The sequence below is a fragment of the Mus caroli genome, unplaced genomic scaffold (assembly GCF_978045245.1).
Source record: "Mus caroli unplaced genomic scaffold, Mus_caroli_1 scaffold_16, whole genome shotgun sequence".
Lineage (NCBI taxonomy): Eukaryota > Metazoa > Chordata > Mammalia > Rodentia > Muridae > Mus > Mus caroli.
In genome coordinates this window covers 11,639,014-11,662,386 of record NW_028227271.1, presented here as the reverse complement: position 1 = coordinate 11,662,386, position 23,373 = coordinate 11,639,014, and the positions used below count along the sequence as shown (strand labels likewise).

At 40.7% G+C, this 23,373-nt stretch overlaps 1 protein-coding gene across 1 annotated transcript in view; it reads left to right on the top strand.

Moving 5' to 3' along the window:
• The window catches only part of Pdzrn4 (PDZ domain containing ring finger 4), a 359,992-nt gene that overhangs the window by 122,629 nt on the left and 213,990 nt on the right, over window positions 1-23,373 (top strand).

The following is a 23,373-nucleotide window of genomic DNA, read 5'->3' as shown; positions in this document are numbered from 1 at the left end:
TATAAACATGAGAAGATGCCATCAGCATGCCACTGTATTTGCTACGACAGACACCATGATGAGTGAAATGAAGTGTGAACTTAGAGGCATGGGTAATGCTGATTTCAAGTCCTCTGACTTCTTAGGAAAGATGGGAATCAAGCAGATCTTCAGGACAAGTTGATGTGAGCAGAGGGAGGGAGGGAGGGAGAGAGAGAGAGAGAGAGAGAGAGAGAGAGAGAGAGAGAGAGAGAGAGAGAGAGAGAGATTGAGATTCTCACAAATTAGGGCCAAATCTTGGTTGATAACATACCCAGTGTTCTCACTGGTAGCAGCTTATGGTGACACATGCGACTTGCTTCCGGCGACTGAATGCATTTAGTTTATTAGGGCACTTTAGAATCACAGAGGTCTCTCGTGTACTGTCTCCTTGCTCTCCTTTGATTTTCCTTTATCTTGCGTTCTTTTCAGCATTCACATTCTCCCCAATGTTCCTGGACTTCATCCTCATGTTAGTGTCCATAGTTAAGGAATACCACTCCAAGAGTCCAGAAACCTGATTCTCAGCCCCTTTACAACTAAGACAGGGTATAGACATTTGCTCAGCCATGGAGGAGATTCACTTGGGCCTTGGAATCTGAACCTGACATTTTACGGAGCCCTGAATCCTAGCAGCAGAATCAGCCAAATCCACTTAGTGGTCCTTGTACCCCAGTGTGGAGTCCTGGTAGTGTTGGATGGGTGGTTCTGTTATTCAGTGACAGAGACAGCAAGGTCCTCACCAATGTGACTGAGAGATGTGAGTTGGATATGGGTTGGGCTGCCCATATCACATTCATTTCTGATCCAGCGTCTCTTGATTCCTCAGTAATTCTAAAAAACAACCCATTAATTCTTCCGACAAAATGTCTTTTCTGCCTAAATCAGGAGAGTTTCCCATTGCCTTCAAATAAAAATCTCATCACAAGATTTTAGGTTGAGTTATGGGGGCTTTTCAAGCCAGCACAAAGAATTTAAACTGCACTGAGCTCACAGTGATTTGAAAGAATTCTGTGCAATTGCAGGGCATTATCTAAGTGATGCCTTTTGAAGATTGATGTCAACATCACAGAGGTGAATCATTTGAGAGTTCCTAACTGGTGCTATGCTCTGGATGGTACTGTCCCTCAAGGTTCCATACCCTGAAGGCTATGTTCTCCAGCCATACTGCTGGGAAACGTGAACATTTAGCAGATGGGGGTCTCAGGAGAACTCTTCAGGACACTGTAGGTATGTATTCAAAGGTTTGGAAACCCTACAGTTTGCACTAAAGCAAACCTTTCTCTTTATAAATTATCCAAGACTTTTTCTTTTCTTTCTCTCCCTCTTTCTCCCTTTCTTTCTTTCTTTTTTCCTTCTTTTTTTTTTTTTTTTTTTTTTTTGGTTTTTTGAGACAGGGTTTCTCTGTGTAGTCCTGGCTTTCCTGGAATTCACTTTGTAGACCAGGCTGGCCTCAAACTCAGAAATCTGTCTGCCTCTGCCTCCCGAGTGCTGGGATTAAAGGCGTGCGCCACCATGCCCAGCTCTCTCTCTCTCTCTCTCTCTCTCTCTCTCTCTCTCTCTCTCTCTCTCTCTCTCCCTCTCTCTCTCTCTCTCTCTCTCTCTCTCTCTCTCTCTCTCTCTCTCTCTCTCTCTCTCTGTAATGGGAAGCCAATGAATATGGGCTAACAAATGAGAAAGGATCTATAAGAGAAAGATCATACCAACTTAGGGAACTAGTTTGTAGGGGGAAAAGGGTTAGATTGAGTTTAAATAGATGAGATTATATGTAAACCTAGACAATAACAGAATGGTATTCAACCAAGATTAAAAGAAGTGAAAGTCAGACCTTAAGAACCACAAGGTGTGTATGCCTGATACTTATTTCTATGATGGAGACAAATACCTGGGCCACACAGTGGTTTGGTTTGACGGTGGTTCTTTATTTTTAGCTACAGATCACTTATTTTATTATAGGTCACTTAATTGGGGAATTTTAGAATCAGAGGTCTCTTGTGTACTATCTCCTCACTGTCTTTTGATTTTCTTTTATCTTGTGTTCTTCTCTGCATCCACATTCTCCTCAGTGTTCCTGGGTTTCAGCCTCCTGTTAGTGTCAATAGTAAGGAATACCACTCCGAGAGTCCAAAAACGTGCTTCTCAGCTCCTTTACATAGACATTTACTCAGCAAATAAATTTCGCAATACACATTCACATCTGAGTTAGATGGAATGTCCACTGAGAGAGAAATACTATTAAATGAACTAGCACCATCTACTAATGTCCTCCTTATAGATTAACCAGGAACTTCCTTGTATAAAGCAAATAAAAACAAGACATCCAAAACTCAATGTTCCTATTTCCCAATGCAATGATAGAAAATGAAGTTATAAAAGAAATGGAATTTGAGTACCCAAAAAGTATCATGATTATCAGGCACCTGAGTGCCCTGTTTTGATACTAACAAGTCTTCTCAGAAGTGATGGGGCTCTCATAAACACCATGGAACCCCAAATATAAATACTGAACTTCCCTTATGCTGCATTGGAAATCGTTAATCTGATGGATAAGTGTTTCACCCCATGCCACTTATACATTTAAGGATGATATTATTCTAGCAGGACATTCTTCCAAAACACCCCAGTAAGAAAGAAAAACACCCAAAATGTAACTATATAGATCTTCTGAAAGAAAGACCATGAGATCTCAAACCATGTCAAGGCAACCAGCAACTCCCTGATGTTTGGCTCCATCACTGTTGACTACTGCAGTCAGTACAAGTTATACTCCATGGTCCCAGATACAAAGCCCAAAGAGTGGTGTGAATAAATGCCTTGCTGCTTTGTCACTGACAAGTAGTTTGCGCTGAAGGTTGCCTGTCCTTCTCTTAGCCTCTGCTTCCTTATCTCTCTAAGCAAAGGCATCATGAAGCATCCTTAGGAAAGTGCTTGCAAACAGAACTATCGTCTAGGAAATAAAATTGGCTACCAAAGGGCATGAGCAGATGCTACTTCAAGAGACAGTTGTAATCTTCACAGCAGAAGCTGAGAACAGTTGCTACTTTCCTTAAAGGTCATTGCTCATATCCCAACAGGAATGTGTGATGGAGACACAATGGGGACCTGTTGCCATTGTCTAAGATGGCACCTACCCTTTCTAGCAGCTATCTGTTTGCCTTTTAATATAATTAGGCAGACCAGATTGGTATTTAGTCTTGTTCTGACAACAGCAAATTAGGCTTAACTCTTTAATTACAATGAGAAGGAAATCACCTTTCTGATATCCTTCAATTAGCTCAAGCAGCTGTTAAGTTATAATTAAAATTTCACATGGATCATTTGAGTTCTTGGAATGTTTCCATTTAATAACAAAACATTTGCATATATGCATTCGGTCTTCGACAACCTTTTCAAATCTGTCAGTGGTGAACCAGGAGCATGGATACTGTATTAAACACAATCTTTGTAGTCTCAGAGCAGACAGCTGGGTCCCACAAAATGAAAAATGGAAATAGAAGAAAGTGATCAAAAAGTATTAGTGCCTTTGAGTTTTCTGGAGCCTGTTCAGAGACGCAAACTTTTGTTTCATTTGTAGTTACCCAGGAGGGAAGAAAAACAGTAATCAGGAGAGAGCAGTTATTCAGTGCTTTCTATGAGTCTCATTATTCCACACAATGACAAGCTATCCCATTGTGACTTTATACATGGCTCCTTGCCTTGAATTTTCCAAACTCTGCATGCAAGAGGAAGTGTTACAAGCGAAAGTTCTGTTTCTGTTTTAGTTTGACAATGGAGCCGAGCAAAAATTCATCTCCTTAAAGTTGCTTTGGCCACAATCTATCTGATACAATTACAGGTTCTACTGTATGACAAAAGAATACACACACTTTAACTACATTTACAACTTAGGTGTTACAAGTTTTAAAAATACTAAATGCTGGTTAAATTAAAGGGAATTCATTTAAGTGGTCATAGAAATTCTTTTCCATGTGAAAACCTGGGATTGTGGCCTCCAAATTAAATGTCAGGGAAGTAACTAAAGCATGGGGCAGTTAAAACTACTTTAATCCCTTTTTAGATGTAGTTTAAATGTTCTGCTCTTTGTCATCGGCAGAAAGAGCCAATAAAATTGTGTATTAGTGGCAATGCTGGGGTGTGATAGGTTTTATGATCTTATATCGATGGCTAGAAGCACAGGCTTTATTCAAGCTTATTCATTGATAGCCTACATTGACAAAAGGAATTCTGTATTGGCTAAGAACCTAATGGTGTCTTTCCCAACCATCAATCTGTATTGTACACTATTGAATTTCAACCACCACAATAATTGTATCTCTGGGAATTAAAGAGTGCATGTGGAGGAGGAAGAGAGATGAAAGAGCAGTGCCTGATGTCCTAATTACAGCAGTGTGCACACTTTGGGGGGCTCCCAGCTGTGAGCAGCACATTTTCCATCTGCCTTCCCTAATTTTATTATGACCTTTCAGAACTGATTTCATCTGGAAGAGAGTTGGCTCAGACACCTTCACTGGGTCAGTTTTCTCTTTGAACGACTGAAAGGAAGGATCAGTAACAAGTGGCATTCTGGCAGAAAAAAAAATTTGTCTAAGTAGTACCCGCTTCTTTCAGTGGGAGCCTGCATTGCTGGGTGATTGGGAAATTGCACTGCTGGGTGATTTAAAGGTTTGGTTGAAGTGTCATAGCTTGGGGACCAGGATTGGATCAAAATGCCCAAGTTTAGAGGCTCTTAAGAAACTGTTTAACACATTTTTATATCTTACAGAAGTGAATAATGAATCCTAAAAGGTGATTTTATTTTCATTCTAAACTGTAAGAAGATTTCTCTCACCTCTCTCTCTACCTCTCCCCTCGCCTACTCTCTCTCTCTCACAAACACACATGCATGCACAGGTATATACCCATCCTACTTCAGAACATGCATTGAACGCAGTGTTTAACTGTGTGCACATGAAATACTTAATCCTCAATCATCCCAACCGCCATTTTATCTTGCAGTATACGTTACATGTAAAAAGAAAACTGTGTTTGCCAGGCCCCGGCAAAGTCTCACAAGAGACAGCTATATCTGTGTCCTTTCAGCAAAATCTTGCTAGTGTATGCAATGGTGTCAGCGTTTGGAAGCTGATTATGGGGTGGATCCCTGGATACGGCAGTCTCTAGATGGTCCATCCTTTTGTCACAGTCAGCTAGTGGATGGATCACAGGACCCCCAATGGAGGAGCTGGAGAAAGTACCCAAGGAGCTGAAGGAATCCGCAACCCTATGGGTGGAACAACATTATGAACTAACCAGTACCCCGGAGCTCTTGACTCTAGCTGCATATGTATAACAAGATGGCCTAGTCGGCCAACACTGGAAAGAGAGGCCCATTGGACATGCAAACTTTATATGCCCCAGTACAGGGGAACGCCAGGGCCAAAAAAAAAAAAAAAAAAAAACTGGGAATAGGTGGGTAGGGAAGTGGGGGGAAGGGTATGGGGAACTTTTGGGATAGCATTGGAAATGTAATTGAGGAAAAGATGTAATAAAAAATATTAATTAATAAATAAATAAAAAGCAAAATGCAAAAAAGAAAGAAAGAAAGAAAAAAGAAAACTGAGCCTGTACAAGGTTAATAGTGTTGAAGAGCCGAGTCAGAAGTAATTCTAATTGTGTTCCTTTGAAGTTCATTTTCTTGATTAATACACTATTATATCTGTTGATTATTTACCTGGACAACTTCAGCTGGGCCTCAGATTTAACTAGGAGCTAGGGATACAAAACGAAGCAAAAGAATGTAGGCCTTGACCTCATGCTATTGACAGCATCAGGATAACTTTATCCTTTAAAGCCAACTTCACACGTTGGAGTAATTCCTACAAGTTGAAAGGCCTGAGTATCCACGAAGCACAGGAGGCCTGTGGTAATGCCAGCATGTTTGTATTTTCTGTAAGGCAGTATGTATACACACTCTCTCTTGGCCCCACTAGCCATGACTAGCTGTTTAGGGAGTAGCAATGCAGCCCTTACCATGTTCTAGCACCCAGCGGTTAGGCACAGGATCAGAGTCTGCATCGCTCTTAAGTTTCCTCTGGCTTATAGCAGACTGCATCCCACATAGGCGCTAGCTTAGAGACAAATCCCCTGTCCAGATGCTTTTAGAAAGCAGCAATCTATGTGGAAATCTGAGAGCAAAGGAGTGATTCTTTTCAGTCCTACCAAGGGGAAAGGTGATTCCACTTTTCCTAGCATGCTTCAGGAGCAGAAGTAAAGGAGAATGGAAAGGTGTGGAACTTCCAGCAACTCGTGCTTCCAGAAGTTCTATTCTGTGCAATGTGAATTTGTACTTCCTGGTAATGATTCAGGAGGTCTGGTTTCTGAGGTGTAGGGAGAAGACAAAAGTACAGCCCCAGTGGCCAGTCTACTGAACAAAATTGTGCTTAGGTTGCCAGAACTCTCATACTTGAGTATTCCAGTTCCACCCTTTATTCCAGTGTATAATCAGTCATTTCTCTCTTAGTTGTTCTTATTAATCAATACATCATTAGGAAGTCTTGGATTGAAACTCTAGAATCTTCTAGGAAATGTCCCATATGGTTCTGATCCATCCCCAGTCTATGATCCATCCCCAGTCTATACAAGCAGTCTATACTTCCCTGCAGTAGGAAGGCAGGAAGCTGGGTTAAGAAGGCTGGTTCGTTTTCCCCCAAATCACTCAGCTACTAAGTTAGCAGAAACAGGTGTTGTGGGACTTTCAATGTGCATTGGAAAGGGTTTTGTTTTTGTTTTGTTTTGTTTACTAAGAAACACAAATCCACAACTGTATCACATATGTAGAAACCATCACCTTCCCAATGCCTGTGTGATATGTGTATGAATTAAGGTAATGTGAGCATTCAGACAAAGCTGGGATATAATTCTTCTTTTAAGAGTAGCCTCTTAACTACAGATTATTTTTCTTCTGGTTTCATAACTTAGCACTTCTAAAATGCATTTTTTGCTTACCAAATTTAATTGAATTTAATCATTTAATTTAATCCTTAAGGACCTAGAATAGATTGTTATTACAATTTGGGTGTTTTGGTTTTGTTTGTTTTGTTGTTTATTTGTTTGAGGTAGGGTTTCTCTCTGTAGTCCTTGCTGTCCCACAACTCTGACCAGGCTGGCCTCAAACTTGGAAGTCTAACTGTCTTTCTGTTTCCCAGGAGCTGGAATTAACCACACCTGGCTTGTTTTTCAAAATTGGAAATGTCACCTATGATACATGTCATGTTTACCCATATTATTTGTGGGGATTCCTTGGTTTTATGATGGGTTTTTTTTTTCGTTTCTTTTCTAGCTTGGTTTTGTTTGTGGTGTTAGGAATTGCAGGAGATTTGATGACATTGTGACCCCTGAGGTTGTATTATTTACTGAAAAAAATATTTATAGATGTGGTATGGCTCAACCCTTAGCACACATCTTTAATCCCTCTGGCTAGAATACGACACACTTTTAATCCCAAACAATGAAGGTAAAATTAGCTTGTAAAAGGAAATGCCCACGTTTGAAACTGATGTCTAATTGAGTGGCAGACAACGTGAGGAACCAGAGAAGATTTGACAGAATAGGATATGCTCAACTCTCACAAGAAGAGATGGGAAAAGAAGCTACTTAAGACGAATGTGCCCGGAAAGAGAGAGGGATAGAGGAGAGAGAGAAGAGAGAAGAGAGGGAGAAAGGAGGTAGTCTTCCCAGGAAGGAAGGAGTTAATTTTATCAGGATACTGATAGACAGATTGCAGACAAAGAACAAGATAGACAGAGATAAAGACAGAACAAGCCAAAGAATGAGAAAGAACCAAAAGATAAGAGCAGATAACTAAAGCTAGTTTGAAGCCAAGCAGAACAGTTTAGTCAGAGGCTAAGAGAGAAGCCAGATTGAATCAATCGGCTAGGAGGAGAGTTTGAGCGAGAGCAGCTGAGTCAGCCAGCCAGAATCCAGAAAGAGCTAGAACAAGGAGTATGAGCTTATTCAGCAGTGAGTCTCTAGAGGTTCAAAATATTCTAGGTCTTAGATTAGATTTACAGAAGCTAGAAGCTTCTAGGACTAGGCCTAGGTTAGCAGACTGAAATAGTATGCCTCTGAGAATGACAACCACATCAGGTGAATACAAGTTACTGTAACCGTCAGAAATTAAAGTTGGAGTCTCGTGCTGAGCAGCCCAGGTCGTGTTTGTTATGTTTCAATGCTAACATATCTCAAGCCCTGGAGTTTTTCTGAGCTTTGCATTACTTCTATAGGAAACTGTCCCTGACCTTTCTCCACGTGTGTTTTCAGTCCTATAATTAAAACTAGAGGGTTATCCTAACAGAGCTTTCTCTTTTATGGCTGTTAAGTCAAACCTTAAGAATACTGTTAGGAGTGTTTACACATCCCACCTACTTAGTGGGAAGCTTTTTGGAAAGCATAGGTCACACAGCAGGCACTCTGTCTCTGCCTGCAGTGCATGAAGAACACATCTCTTTACTGTTAGAAACACTACAAGGATCCCCAAGGTACAGCCAAGTGGAAAACCACTTGTTTAGTATGATCAAGACAAAAAAAACAAAACAAAACCAAAAATCCCCAACTAACTGTTGTATGTTTTTCATAAGTTTAATAAAGCCTAATTGTCATGTTAGTAGAAAATTAAAAGGGGCTTCATCAACATTTAGCTTTGTGCCTAGCACAGAAGACCACCCATCACATAGGAAAACCATACGAGAGCCAAGATCTGAAACAGCTAATGTCCATTGATAGTTATCTGCCTTTCATTGCACAAGACCTTGTAACTGACGATAGACGTGTCAAGAAAATAAAACTACAAGACAAAAAAAAATCTATTATCTCACAGAAAAAAATACACAGTCCTTACTATCTAGATGTAAGTATGCATGCAAATGTGCATATGTGTGTCGATGCATTATGATGCATGTGAAGGCTCTTTCAGGCACACTATGTTAAGGGCTTTGGAAGAGTGTTCCGTAGGTTCTTGCCTGGCTTTAATGCAGAGCTCCTCTGGCTTATCCCTGTGCACTGTGCCATCTTCAGTTACATGAAAGGCTTGCATGCTCTTCTACAGATCTGGGTCACCGTTTTCAGCTTATGATTTTGCCCTTTAAGAACAATCTCTGAACAGAGGCAAAAATGTATAAACGATGAATTCATTATAGAATTAACTTCTCATTAACCTCATTCTGAAGTTTATATTTTATTCTATTTAATTTCAACAGAAAGCCATTGAGAGTTGTATTAAAATTTATTTGAAACGTAGCTTCTGGTATAACATGTCAAAAAAAAAAAAAACCCAGCAACATTTGTGCACAAACTCCATTTTTTTTCTATTTTTACTTCAAACATTTGGAATAAGAGCTTGTCTTTAAGATGGAACTGAGCTTGCTCATTATGAGTTATGGATGTTTTAGTGATAAAATTTGGCTTCCTGGAACAAATGGGTGTTCCAACCTGATTTTATTAGTGCGGCTGAACATTGTGGGACTAAAGCAAGGAAATTCCTGCATATTGCCACAATCTGACGCAGTATGGATCATAAACTTTTCTATTTGTATTTTACTGGTGGACATGAACGGTGCCATCCCATCAGGAAAAGAAGGGACCCACAGCTGACATGTGGGGACTGTACATCTTGCTACGGAATGTCAGGTAGAGGTGAAGCCTTTAAACAAGAGGCCCCTTGATTTAGTGTCTTTAATGTTCCCCGGGAAGGGATGTGCTCTGCACATCATTAGTGTGACAGGGTGAAGGGCCAACTCGTTTCTTCTGTTCCCGTGGAAAGAGGATGAATCTGGCACAGCTCTGATGTCAGAACCTCCATCACCTTTCTCGCAGATGATGTAGATTTTAATTGTACGCCGGGCCGCCGCGCGTCGCACCAGCTCCTACGTGACATTGAGATAGATGAAGCCATTTGTTGGCATTATCCGAGCCAGCTGTGTGCTTGGCTGCAGCTACAGTAGGCATTTTTATCTCATGCATAATCCTCTCATTGAGAAGGGATCACAAGCGTCGGAACCATATGGCAAATAATTTTATTATGATCAAAAAAGGACTCTTGAAACTAGTTAAACAGAAGAGTCCTTGAAATTCAATCAGAAGAACTTTGATTTTTCATGTCACGCCATCATCCTAAATTAATTGTTAGTGCTGCCACAAGCAAACAGAACCAAGATTCCCACCCCTTGCAAAAGGACGATGGGCTTCTCATTATTTTCTGCTACTCAGCTCTTGTTTCTGTTTTCTCAATTACGGGAATTTGCCTGGATCAATATCAGAAGAGAGAAAAAAAAAACAAAACAAAACAGGATTTCAAAACCTAAAGCTGGTTTCTAATTAAAAAGGGTAATTTTAAACAATGTTCCAAATAGCATAACGACACGGAAGATGAGGCAAGCTTCGGTGAAGATCCTAATTGCTACTCTTAAAAGCAGCAAAAGACAAGCCGTATTTTTTTCCTCTAAGGGAGGAGAGTCTGTTTTGTGTTGTGTCTTGTTTGTTTTTGATACGGGGTCTCCCGTGGTCACGCTAGCCTCAAGCTCGCCACGGAGCTGAGAATGATCTTAAACTTCTGATCTTCCTTAATCCACCGCTCATCTGCTAGGATTCCAGGCAATCACCTCCATACCCAGCGCAAGACAGTCCTTGGATAAAGAGTTCGTCCTTTTGCCACGGAGGCTGGACTTTTAGCCCATTTTGTCAACAGGAAGAACCAAGTGCAGCTTTTCCACACCGCATCCCGAGGAGTTACCTGGATCTAGGCTTCCATCTAAGCATATAAGAATCAGCTGCCAGGAAACAGAAGATTCCAGTTGGGGGTGTGGGGGCTTTGGAGGCTGCTGGGAGCTCCTGAGTGGCTGCTTCCTACCCACATTGCTTCTCCATTAATTGGTTTTTATTAATCACAAGGGGATTTCAAACTTCCAGTTCAAATTTTACATGGCCACAAAAGGGTGATTTGCCCAGTCTCTCCTTGTCTGTAATGTGTATACTCTCTTCTTTTATTATTCTGTTTCTTTCCAGAGGAAAGAATATGGGATCTGAGCCTTATGGTACCTGCTAGTGATGGGGAGGAACTATTAGCAAAGTCCATGCCATAGGGCAAGAGTACATGCTATCACAGAATCCAAATATTGCGGCTACTATACCTTGAGACTAGGCTTTTATTTGGTATTTTATTGACAAATAATAAAGATAATAATTGTACTGGAAGAGGTATATAACTACCCAATCTACAGAAAGTTTAATTTCCAGCACTAAATGCCCAAAGCACTTTTTTTTTTTTTCTTATTACAGTCTCTTATGGCCTGAGTCAAGTAGCTGGCTGAGATGTTAAAAATGATTTAAAGTATGTGTTTTTTTGGTTTGGTTTTGTTTGTTATTTAAGAGCATGTTTGAAAAATATGCTTGGCATAAAATACTCCAATGATTCATTCTATAAACAACTACAAAATCCCAGTGTGGAATCTTGATGATGAAGCCACACTGCCTGTGTTTAGGAGGTCCAGGTCCACAGCCAAGGTCTGTGAAACAGAGCTGTGCACACCAGGGCAAAGGATCAGTAGAAAATCATGCCATCACCACGCAGGTTCAGGGAGAGGACAGATAAGCATCACTCCTCATTCTGGTGACAGCGCCGGGTCAGTAAGTCACCCTATTCACTGCCAGTCCGATATTTGACCAGTTCTTTCTCTAGGACTGCTCTGGTGCACTTTAGAGAACCTTCAAGACTGTTTGATGCTGTCTAATGATGACAGTCCAGTGTGCTCTCTGAATGTTTTGCTGAGTGGTAGAACTTGAGTTTTGATAACATTACCCTATCCACTTTCCAAGAATTCCACCGACAGGGCCTGAACACTCGAGACTTGACAGATTATCCTGTGATATGTTACAATTAGCTATGACTCCATCTCGTTCCATGTTCCATTTATTCAGCCGGTGGGAGCCTGTAACTCCCTGAAGGTACGTTCCTTGTGAGCTTTCCTGGTATCTTTTCAAAACATAGAATTAGGTTTTTTAACATCGTTAACAGCTTTCTGAATCGCCGACTCCCTAGCCTTACTGGAGCTGGAATTTTATGAAAGTCTCTACTGAATAAGTTAGTTTGGCTTATACGCTCATATGTACTCACGGTAGTGTCTGGGTGATGGATTACCTTGTCACCGTCTAGCCAGCAAACCAAATGGACCTGTGGGAAGGGATAGCATATGAGTGTGACACGGGGAATCACAGGTGTCAGTTTACACAGTGAACAAGAGAGAGGACAATATTTCCATTAGGAAATGCAGGCGCCTTCTAAACAGGCGCTAGGTTACACTTCTGGAGAAATAGCACTGGAAATGAGAAGGTAGGTTGTGTATTTTAGGAAGTCATTAAAAATATTTTTGTTTCTAACTACACACAGTGAGGTTTCCTCAGCTCTGAGGGGGAATTACATAAGTTGTCCAAAACCAGTATGTATAGACCCCAAAATGCTGGGCTTGTTAACCTAATCTGAATTTCATAGAATAATGACTTACAACAGGAAGGAAGGAAGAAGGATGAAAGGAAGAAAGGAAGGAAGGGAGGGAGGGAGGAAGGAGGGTGGAAGGAGGGAGGAAGGAGGGAAGGAAAGGGAAGGATAGGGAAGGAAAGGGAAGGAAAGGGGAGGGAGGGGAGGGAGAGGAGGGAGAGGAGGGAGAGGAGGGAGAGGAGGGAGGAAGGAAGCAGGGTAGAAAGAAGGGAAAGGGAGAGACAGAGGGAGGAAGGAAGGAAAGAAGGACAAGAGAAGACAAAAGAAGTAGAAGAAAAAGGAAATTTGGTGGAGGTTTTCTTTTTGTTTGTTTCTGATTTTGGTTTTGGTTTTTGAGACAGGATTTGACCCTGTAGGCCAGGCTGGCCTGGAACTCACTCTGTAGTTCAGTCTGGCCTCAAGTGTACAGTCTTCCCACTGGAGCCTCCTGAGGACTTAGGTTGCAAGCATGTATTACCACACCCAGCTGAGTTTTACACAGACTTTCCTGGAAGACTTAAATTTGCGGTGGCGTTTCTGTTCTCTCTGCAGAGCTAGGCAGTCTGAGCAATGATGAAGTTAAACCTCACATGGCCAAGGGAAGAGTAGCCAGTGCTCAATTGAACAAACTCATGCTTGCTTATTATTAAAGACAATGTTACCAAAAAATTAAAAATTAAAAAAATAAAGCCCTGAATTTCACAGAGAAGTCACGTCTAGTAATGTCCACATCCGTGGTTGCCTCAACTTCTGGGTGTTTTAAAATTTATATCTTCCACTTACGTAGGTATTTCCAAGATAGTCTACATGATTGTAAAAGCCCCCATGGTTCAAATTCAACTTAGGGAAAGTGGATTCTTAGTTTCAGGAGTCCCTCCTGCATCATTAGGAAATAAATTGTATTGTCACCTTTTGAATCTTCTGATCTGTCAAAGAGAAGTGCGCCTTGTCAAGGGCAGCCAGTGAAATCAGAAGGAACTCCAAATTTTAAATCTCATTAGCATCTTCCCCCATTCCCCCTTTTAAGCTCAAACCCCTCTCTCTCTAGACTCTCCAGGCAGGGGTCTGAATAAACAAACATGCCTGTCACCATGGGACAGCACTCACATTTTTCAGATAAGGACTCTGCTCAGTTTGGGGTCAAATTAGACTGGTAGCACAGCTGATGAGAGCAAACAAGGTTCTGGAAGATTCAGTCACTCTTGTAAAAGCTGATTATAATTGATGAACGACCAGCTTGCTAGGCCCTGACAGGCTGGCTGCCTGGCCTTTGCTCTCTGACAGTTCAAGCCTTACAAGTGTGAAATAGCCAATTACTGGGATACCTATTGAAAGTAATAGGCCAATGAGCAAATTGCTACTATGGGATGGCATCACGATGTAGATGGAAGGGGGCCAAGATAAAGTCCTTCCCTGAGCAGCTGCTCCCACCACAGATTGCTAATACTATTGGATGACCAATGGATGGGAGTAAGGTTCTTTCCCATTCAGACTGCCAATGTCCTGCCTTGTATTGACTTAAAGTTTATGATGCATGCTACCATCTTGTTACCCGGGTCCTAATTTGCAGAAATAAATCCTCCTTTTAAAAGGTAGTTAAATAGGTAATAAGGAGAGTCATGGCCATAGATTTTGTGCAAAAGCATTAAATACAATTTTTTTTTGCAGGGAATGAAAAGGCATACAGTGTGCAGGGTGTTAATATTTGCCAGCCATTTGCTATTGACAGAACAATTTATCTTGATAAAGGACAGTGAAGAATTCCAATCTCTCCACTGCCATCACATTATCAGCAGTAATATATGACCGCATCTAAATATAAGGGGTGAGAACTGATACGGCTGAGGAGCTCTGGCTAATTTGCCCGTAAATATATCATGTCCCGGACAATGAGCACGTGGCACATTTACCGTGCCATTGCATAGCCTATTTTTTTTTTTTTTGCGTGAAATTTAAAGTTTTACCATGTTTAATGGAATATGCAATGTTTCCTTTTGGAAGTAACACGCCTATTTAGTAAGAATTTAGCAAAGGTTTAGGGACAATTGGCTCATTGCAGAGAAGGAAAGGATTGAATTGACAAAGGTAGATTCTAAACCTGTAAAAGAAGCGCAGCCTCTCAGAGTTTACCACCACATCCCTGGGTCTGTTCCTATTAGCTTTCACGTTGCAGTTATTTTAATAGTGTGTACCTTTTTTTTTTTTTTTGTAGGATCAGAAGTCTGAGGAATACTTAAATGTTCCTTTGGAAATGGATTTAACATAACTCAGAATTATTCGAAAAGCCTTGGGAAGGGCAACACTGCAGAAGAGTCAAATAAGTTAGCAGGGAGCTTGCTTGAGTGGTACAAGCAAGTGGTATAGGCAAACCCAGGGAGAGATTTGAGCCCATTTCTCTCCAGGGTTGATGCCATACAGGCTTAGCTTATTGAGGTCATGGGAGGCAGAAGTATAGACACCATAGTCACTGGGCACATATTGTCTCTGCCAAAACCCCAAGATCCTGCACTTGTGTAAGTCTCAAAGTAAGAAACAAATTAAATCCCCCATGGCTTAAGATCTGCATCTTGAGTTTGCTGGTAATATTGTGTTTGCTAGGAAATTCTTCAATGGCTCATCACTTTCTAACTGTCTTTCTTCAACCCCCTTCCCAAGAGAAACACAAGAGCTTAAAAAGAATGATGAGAAATTGCTTAGGAGTGATTTGTATGTTCCTTTTTGGATGTGAGCTGTGGAAAACAAATGTAGCCTGCTATTTGAGGTATACATTATTTCTATCATAAATAATATTTAAGGGGGCCTAGAAAATGTGTTAAAGAGAATCATAGTATTTCTAAGCTAATTGTCGAAAAGAAATAGAAACAAGCAAATGAATTCTACAGTCATGCCCAAGAAACAGCAGAGGTCCTAGTCTTGCACCAGTGAGATAGACAAATATCCTCACGTAAGCCAAAATTACTTCAGTTACATTCCACTATCATCAGGGTACTTGGCTTTCCTCTCTTGATCTCTTCTTGTGGGGAAACAAAAGAAAGCATGGATGGAGAGTTAGTTCAGTCTCAACTTTTAGATCAGGATCTTAACTGTCACCATTTGCTTGCTTTTACTTTCTGGGCCACAAGGTGTCGCTGTTGAACGCAGGACCTGCACAGTTTGTTGTTGAATGTCCCTGTTGTCCTCAAGGGTGCAGATCCCGGAGCAGTACAGGAGGGCTTCTCCACACTCCACAAAGCCTCTGCTCTGGATGCCAACCGTTAGGTTTCAGACTCACAACACATCATAGAGGCAAAAGGCTTCACGGAGCTATGTGAGGATGCACACACTCACACATGCACACTAGCATTTGTGCATGTATATAAGGCTTAGATCTGAGGTCATCAGCTGTTGCCAGTTTTTAAATAACTATTACTGCAAGATTCCCCCTAAAGATGGGGCACAGAGCTTCTGGCTGGCCTCCCCCCTTTCTGGTCCTGCTATAAGTCACCCTTTGGGGGCTTAATATCTCATTTGAAGATAACACTCAATCCATCCAGAATATCTAATGATACTATCAGTTTAAAATGCTTCACTCTTTTTTTAGAATTTATTATTATTATTATTATTATTATAACATCTCCTTAATTTTTTTCTTTGTTGTTTATCTCTTCCATATAAGTATTCTTGTATAAACTGCCTTCCTTGGTGACTAGCTATATTGGTGGGCCAAGGGTCTACTTTGAACAAGAAAACAAAGCTTGGACTTCTGTTTCTTACTGGTGCCCCTGGGACACTGGCATCCTACTGTTTTACATTTAAATAACAGAAAGAAGTACATACAAGATTGAAGCAGTCCCTAAGGTGAATTGCAATTCTCAGTTTGTAAGGAAAATCATCAAACCCCTGTAAGTTTCTGTCTCTTGCTAAATGTGTTAATGAATTTTTTTTTTGCTATGAAACAATATTTTCCTTAAGGATAATTTTTATAGTAAAAACTTCCCAGTTTAATTTGGCACAAGGAAATTTTGTGATCTAATCACTATATTTATTATACTTCTTAAAAGAACTTTGTGAGTGAGGTAAAACAATGTCCCTAAGTGTTATCAACAGAACCTCATTGTATTATTAAACAATAATGGGCAGTGGTATTTTCTCAGAATTTTAGATGAAGAATCCATGTTCACAAAATTGATATTTACATGTCCAAAGTTATCAGGGGGGGAAAGAGCCTGTACACACAGAAACCAGAATATAAACATGTGTTAGTGTATTTTATTTTATGTGCAGGGTTTGCTGAAATCATTTTAATAATTGCCGTATTCTCCCAGATTTCCCATTCACAGAGTTATGTTGTAAGCCAATGAAAAGGGTTGTCTCTTATTTTCCAGTTTTCCATTTTATTTGTGTAGGTTGTGGCTTCAATATGAAATATTCCTTAGAAGACTTACACATCAAAAATTGTATTCTCAATGCAGCCAAGTTCAGACATGACATCTTGAGGGGCAACCAGGCCACTGGTACTCTGACTTCATCAATGGGTCATTCACTGATGAGTTCAGAGCTGAAAGGACCTGCGAGCAGAATGGGTCTTCAGAGGTGGGCCTTTAAGGAGAATATCTTGTCCAAGGCCCCTTTCTCTTTCCCTCCTTCCTGGTTGCTATGCCTTGTGCTACAGACTCGGGGACATGTTCACCTCCATGATGCCCCTGCCTCAGCACAGGCAGAAATAGCAACACGGACCCTGGCCTCTGAGACCATGAGTCAAAATTCAGTTTTCTCTCTGTAAGTTACTTTTCTATTCTGTAACCAGGACAAAAAAAAAGTGCTTATTTCAATAGTCTCTGGGTCTAGTGACATTTACAAGAAAAAAAAAAATGACCAGCATGCTTTTTTATTCTTAATTTTTAAAAACAAAAGAATAAAAATTTACTGTTTAGCATCTTAGTTCTGTGAGTGGTTTTTGTTATGTTGTGACAGAATAGAAAGCTTTGTTTTATTTTGAAAAAGTTTTAAGATAAATGAAACTGGATTTTCACATGAAGAACTTTGAATTGTCCTTTGAAATGATTGTACTATTTTTTTAGATTATTCATTTTTAATTAAACATATTATATTAAGATACCAAAGCTTTAAAAATTGAATTCCTACAATAAATGCTTTGTTCATAATCGACAACTTTCTGTTCATTTCTAGAACTGGATTTAGCATCATGTTACATAAATACCAGACTCCACACCAATATGTCAGACATACGGATTAGTCACGCTGGTTTTTAACACTCCACTGTAAAACTGTGTAAGGCTGTTGAATGTTTTCTTCTTTTCCTGTAGATTCCATTGTTGAGTGACTGACCCCCTTAATTTATATTTTCATGTTATCAGGATTATGCCCAGTGCTTGCCACTGCGTAGATCCATCTGGCATCTGTGGGATATGTAGTCTGTTGCTGGCCAGTAGCAGCAGTTCTGATATTTCTCCTTATGTGTATTCAGCCTCGTTTTACTCTAGTTTAATCTGGCCAAATTAGTTGTGCTAATCTCTTCATATATTATTTTTGTTTAATACTTAAATATTTTTGTGTCCTGTTTTGACAGCTCACACAGACACACACACACACACACACACACACACACACACACACACAGACACACACACACATCAACTTTTTTTGGGTTTGCCTTCTCGTTTTGCTCAATTCATAAATAGTCATACTTTCCCTTTTTCTTGTTTCTTGCTCCGGCGATTGCCTACAGAACTATACACTTGTTTTCTTGGGCTGCCTCAGGTGCTGCCCACAAGTTCTAGTAGCGGAGTCCTTGCTAGACCAAGTAGATGTTTACAATCTTATTAATACTTCTCCCTCCATCATGAGACTTTTTAGGAGCCTGTACTCTGTTTCCAGACTTAAGGGTTATGCTCTCACCTATCCAAATCCACTTCGTCTTTGTTGGAAGATATAGTCTGTGCTGGCTCTTTTCTGTTAAATGATTATTTACAATTCATAGACACATTTGTATTCCTTCATAAGTTTTTAAAGAATATTTCTATAACTTCAGGGTGCTGTGTTCTTATCTTTCCTTATATGTAGGTATGTGTGCATATATGTATACATATGTATGTATATATGTATGTATATGTATATTCATAGTATGCACATTTTCACACACATGCAGATGCTCCCCAGAGACACATATGGTAGATTGTTTGTTAAGGGTATAATTCTGTCTGCAATAATCACCCAGACTTTGCATCTCTTCTGTTTCCTGGAAGGGTGTGATGAAGTCTTAAAGGATAATTGTAGATTTTCTGATTCTTCCTGTTCCCTTTATGCCTGTGAGGATCTGGGAGAGGCTCAAGCTAAAGCCCACACCATTCCCATTACCTTTTGCACTGCTCATTTTATTTTTAAATAAAACTCCTCTTCTTGAGAATTAACTCCTAATTTCAATCTATTTTGTTCTCACTTGAAATTATTGTAACAAATTGCCTTTTTAAAACTTTGGCATGGTTGACCTACCTGAAGCCACACCATTAAAGAAAACTGATTCTCCTGCTCTCAGAAGCCAATTGTCCTCAGCTTCTAGTTAGGGGTGGGGGTTTGTGAAACACCCCCCCCCCACACACACACACACACACACACACAAACATACACACATGCCATGCTAGAAGTTTGTCTGATTTATTCTTGGGCAGTAGTCATAGCCATGTTGAGTTCATGACTCATGTCATGTCCAGAGGACACCAATTTACTTAAAGGAAATTGTTACCTGGACTTCATTATCTATCTTTTTACTTTCTATTCATTATAAACTGTGCAAACAACACAACTAGTAGTAAACAAAACAAAAACTTAACAAAATATTTCTTCAGTGTGACCACATTGGAAAAAAGTGGGGGCGGGGGAGGAGTCCAATAACTTCCTCAAATCTATCTTCTGGGTTTTTAAGTGACACTGAAGTTTAAACAGAGGCCTAGGAAGACATATATTTAAGTAATGGTGATTAAGACATGGCGGTCCTGTCCTTTGCTCCACCACCGTTGTCTGAGCTCCAGCCTTTCCAGCAAGGGTCTAACAAGTTATCCATAGTGTGTGAAAGCTCTTACTGGGCAGCAAAAGCCCCGACTGGCTGGTACCAAGTGCCTTCCCTTAGTCAGGGTTTCTATTCCTTCACAAACCTCATGACCAAGAAGCAAGTTGGGAAGGAAAGGGTTTATTCAGCTTACACTTCCACAGAAGTCAGGAATGGAACTCTAGCAGGTCAAGAAGCAGGAGCTGATGCAGAGGCCATGGAGGGATGTTTCTTACTGGCTTGCTCAGCTTGCTTTCTTATAGAATTTAAGACTACCCCAAGGGATGGCCCCATCCACAATGGCCCTCCCCCTTGATCACTAATTGAGAAAATGCCTTACAGCTGGATCTCATGGAGGCATTTCCTCAAGGGAGGCTCCTTTCTCAGTGATAACTCCAGCTTGTGTCAAGGTGACACAAAACCAGTACACTAAGCTTTTCCCTTTTCCTTCTCCTAGCACGCGCTTATTGGGGGTGGAGGAGATGTTAATTTCAAACATCTCAGGGTGGCTCTCTCCTCTTACTCTGTAACATAGGTTATGTGAACAGAATGTAGGTCCCCAGGCTTGTGCAGCCTGAGCCTTTGCCAACTGAACCATCCCCCTGCTTCCACTTACAACCTGTTTTAAAATGAAAAAGAAAAAAAAAATCTCTTCTACTAGAGATCACTAAGCCATGAACAAAATATCTAAGTCCATAATAAATTATAGCAGGAAAGGAAATGTGCTTTGGAGAGACCAAGTCAAAGCAAGCAAGCACACAGGTGGTGGTGGCACAGCAGGGAGGGAGGCGAGAGAGCCAGCCAGGCAGACAGAGGCAGGCCTGGGGGAGGGGCATTTCAGCTGGAGAGAACACACAGGGCAAGGGGAAGTGGCCAGCGTTGGCACTTTAAGGCCACTGCTCTAGAACAGAGTGAACAAAGAAATTGGAAAGGGAAGGGAGGTCAGAGAAGTCACAGGAGATAAACTGTGAAAGGTTCTGTGGGTCGTCCTCAAGGCATTGGCTTTTACTCTAATTGAAAAAGAAAGCCATTGAGGGTTTTGAAGAACCTGTTGCGATAAAAGACACCTTTTATCTCCTTGATTGCTCTTTTGAGACTCACTGTAGGGAAACAAAAGCCCAAGTGGGGAAAACACTTAAGAGCCGGATTTCAGTCCTGTAGGTGAGAAATTACCAAGTGGTAGAGTGTGTGAAGCTGGGAGACTGAGTTCAGCTCTTGAATGTCCTTGGGAGACACGGCCACTTCCTATCAGATCCCAGGTTGTGCCTAAGAGAGGAAAGTGACTGACATCTATAGAAAGGTTCAGAATGGAGAACCTGAAAAGGTCACATTTCACTTCCCGACTTTATGTACCTTAATGGATTAGCCATCTCTTAAAATGCTTTTCTGTTTTCTGGCGCTACTATATGATTTTTTAAGCGTAAGGAATGTTACTATTTATTCATATGTACCCAGTATGTTATTTGTGTATGGTAATGAGCAGATATTGATGACTGGTTAGCTGATTGTGTGTGTGGCTTGTTTGTGGTGATAAATACACACTTCTCCTAACATAGCTGTGATGACTGATTTAATTCCGTCTCTTAGATATAGATTCTTAAATGTCTCTGGAGATACTTGAGATTATTTGAAATATAAAGGGAAAATGCTTGCTTATTCTAAGAATTTTGACTGCTTTAAAGATTCTATGTTTATACTGAAGAGTCCAGAATAGGATTTAAACAATACTGTAAATGAGAACTGTCTAATTACAACCAATATAACTACATTAATGTTTGGGGTTTGTTGTTACTCTGTTAAGGGTGGTGTGTGTGTGTGTGTGTGTGTGTTGCTTGTGTATTTGATGGTTCATGTGGACATATATGTGGAGGACAGAGGTCAATGTTGGGCTTTTTTCCCCCAAGCCTCTTCACCTTATTATTTAAGACAGGGGGTCTCTCTGAACCCTGAGTTCACCAATTCAGTCTGACTGAGGAACAAGCACCAGAAATCTTCACCTAGTCTCAGCCTGGTTACTGCTGAGATTAAAGGCACTTAACGCCATGCCTAACTTTTGTCCATGAGTTCTAGAGATCTGAACTCAGATGTGCAGTAAGCACTTTCACCAACCAGGTCACCTTCTGAGCTCCTAAAGAATTGTTATGTGTAAATTATAGTATTTATGTGTATCCCCGGCTAGCTTCCAAATGAGTGAGACTGAGGCTATAACTTCTTTGTCTCAATTCTAGCACAATAACTGGGGGGAAGGGCTCAGCTCTCATCTAATTTTCTATATGCTAGCTAGACTAGTTAGTTCCCCAGCTGGCTCCCCAAGTACTTGCTATTGAGTCTCTCGGAGGTGCCCAGCTCCCAGCAGGCCTGTCCTGGGAACACATTTCTCTCAAGCAAGTGCTCCTGGTCCAGCAAGTCTAATGGAGACCTCCTATTCCCTCTGTCCTCTTCCTCCTCCTTCACCTTCACTTTCCTTCCTCATATCCCCTACCTGAGACCCCCCAGACAGGTAACTGAAACCTCTGTTCTCCCCAGTAATTGGCTGTACCCACCTTTATTTAACCAATAGTTTTAACTTGGGGAGCACAGTTGGTGAGGCTCAGCATTTACCATTTGACTGCATACCAGCACCAGACTCAGCCCCAACAGTTATTTGCAGTAAAACATATCTTGTTTTGTTACTAAAATCTTTTAAAGATACCCTGGAGGCTTTTAAATCAAACCAAATGAAGCCCTAATTCTGAACAAAAGATAATCATTAAAAATAAATGGCCACACCTATATTTCCATTCCAATCCGTAGGTAAGGATTTAATTAGTTTGGTTTTTACAGTGATGAACCCAAGCCCTCCTACATGGGAGTTGATAGCCATGCATCAAACTGAGCCTCATCCCTAGCTCCTAGAATTTATATATGAAATCAGGAATTGGTTCTGGAAGAATAAAGCTCATATCTACTTGGTCCTCATCCTGTGATCCATTTAATACATTTATGCATTGTCTTTAACCAGATGTCCTCAATATCCGTGGACTTCAGAGACTATCTGGTGGATATAGTCAATCCATTAGTAGTATAACTGTAGTGTTATAAACAATGTGATTTGAATGCCAGCGGTGTGCCTTGACCTTTTGTGTACTATCCATGATCTCAGGTCTCCATAGTCTATTCCTAGGTCATGAACTATGACCTAAAACTTTTTTTAAACATTTTTAATTAGGTATTTTCTTCATTTACATTTCAAATGCTATCCCAAAAGTTCCCCATACCTCCCCCACCCACTCCTCTACCCACCCACTCTCATTTTTTGGCCCTGGTGTTCCCCTGTACTAAGGCATATAAAGTTTGCAAGACCAAGGGGCCTCTCTTCCCAATGATGGCCATCTAGGCCATCTTTTGATACATATTAGCTAGAGACACGAGATCTGGGGGTACTGGTTAGTTCAGAGATGGTGTCTGCTTTTGGAGGCTGATTATGGAATGGATCCCCGGGTACAGCAGACTCTAGATGGCCCATCCTTTCGTCTCAGCTCCAAACTTTGTAATAAGGACACATGCTCCACTATGTTCATAGCAGCCTTACTTATAATAGCCAGAAGCTGGAAAGAACCCAGATGTCCCTCAACAGAGGAATGGATACAGAAAATGTGGTACATTTACACAATGGAGTACTACTCAGCTATTAAAAAGAATGAATTTATGAAATTCCTAGGCAAATGGATGGACCTGGAGGGCATCATCCTGAGTGAGGTAACCCAATCACAAAAGAACTCAAATGATATGTACTCACTGATAAGTGGATATTAGCCCAGAAACT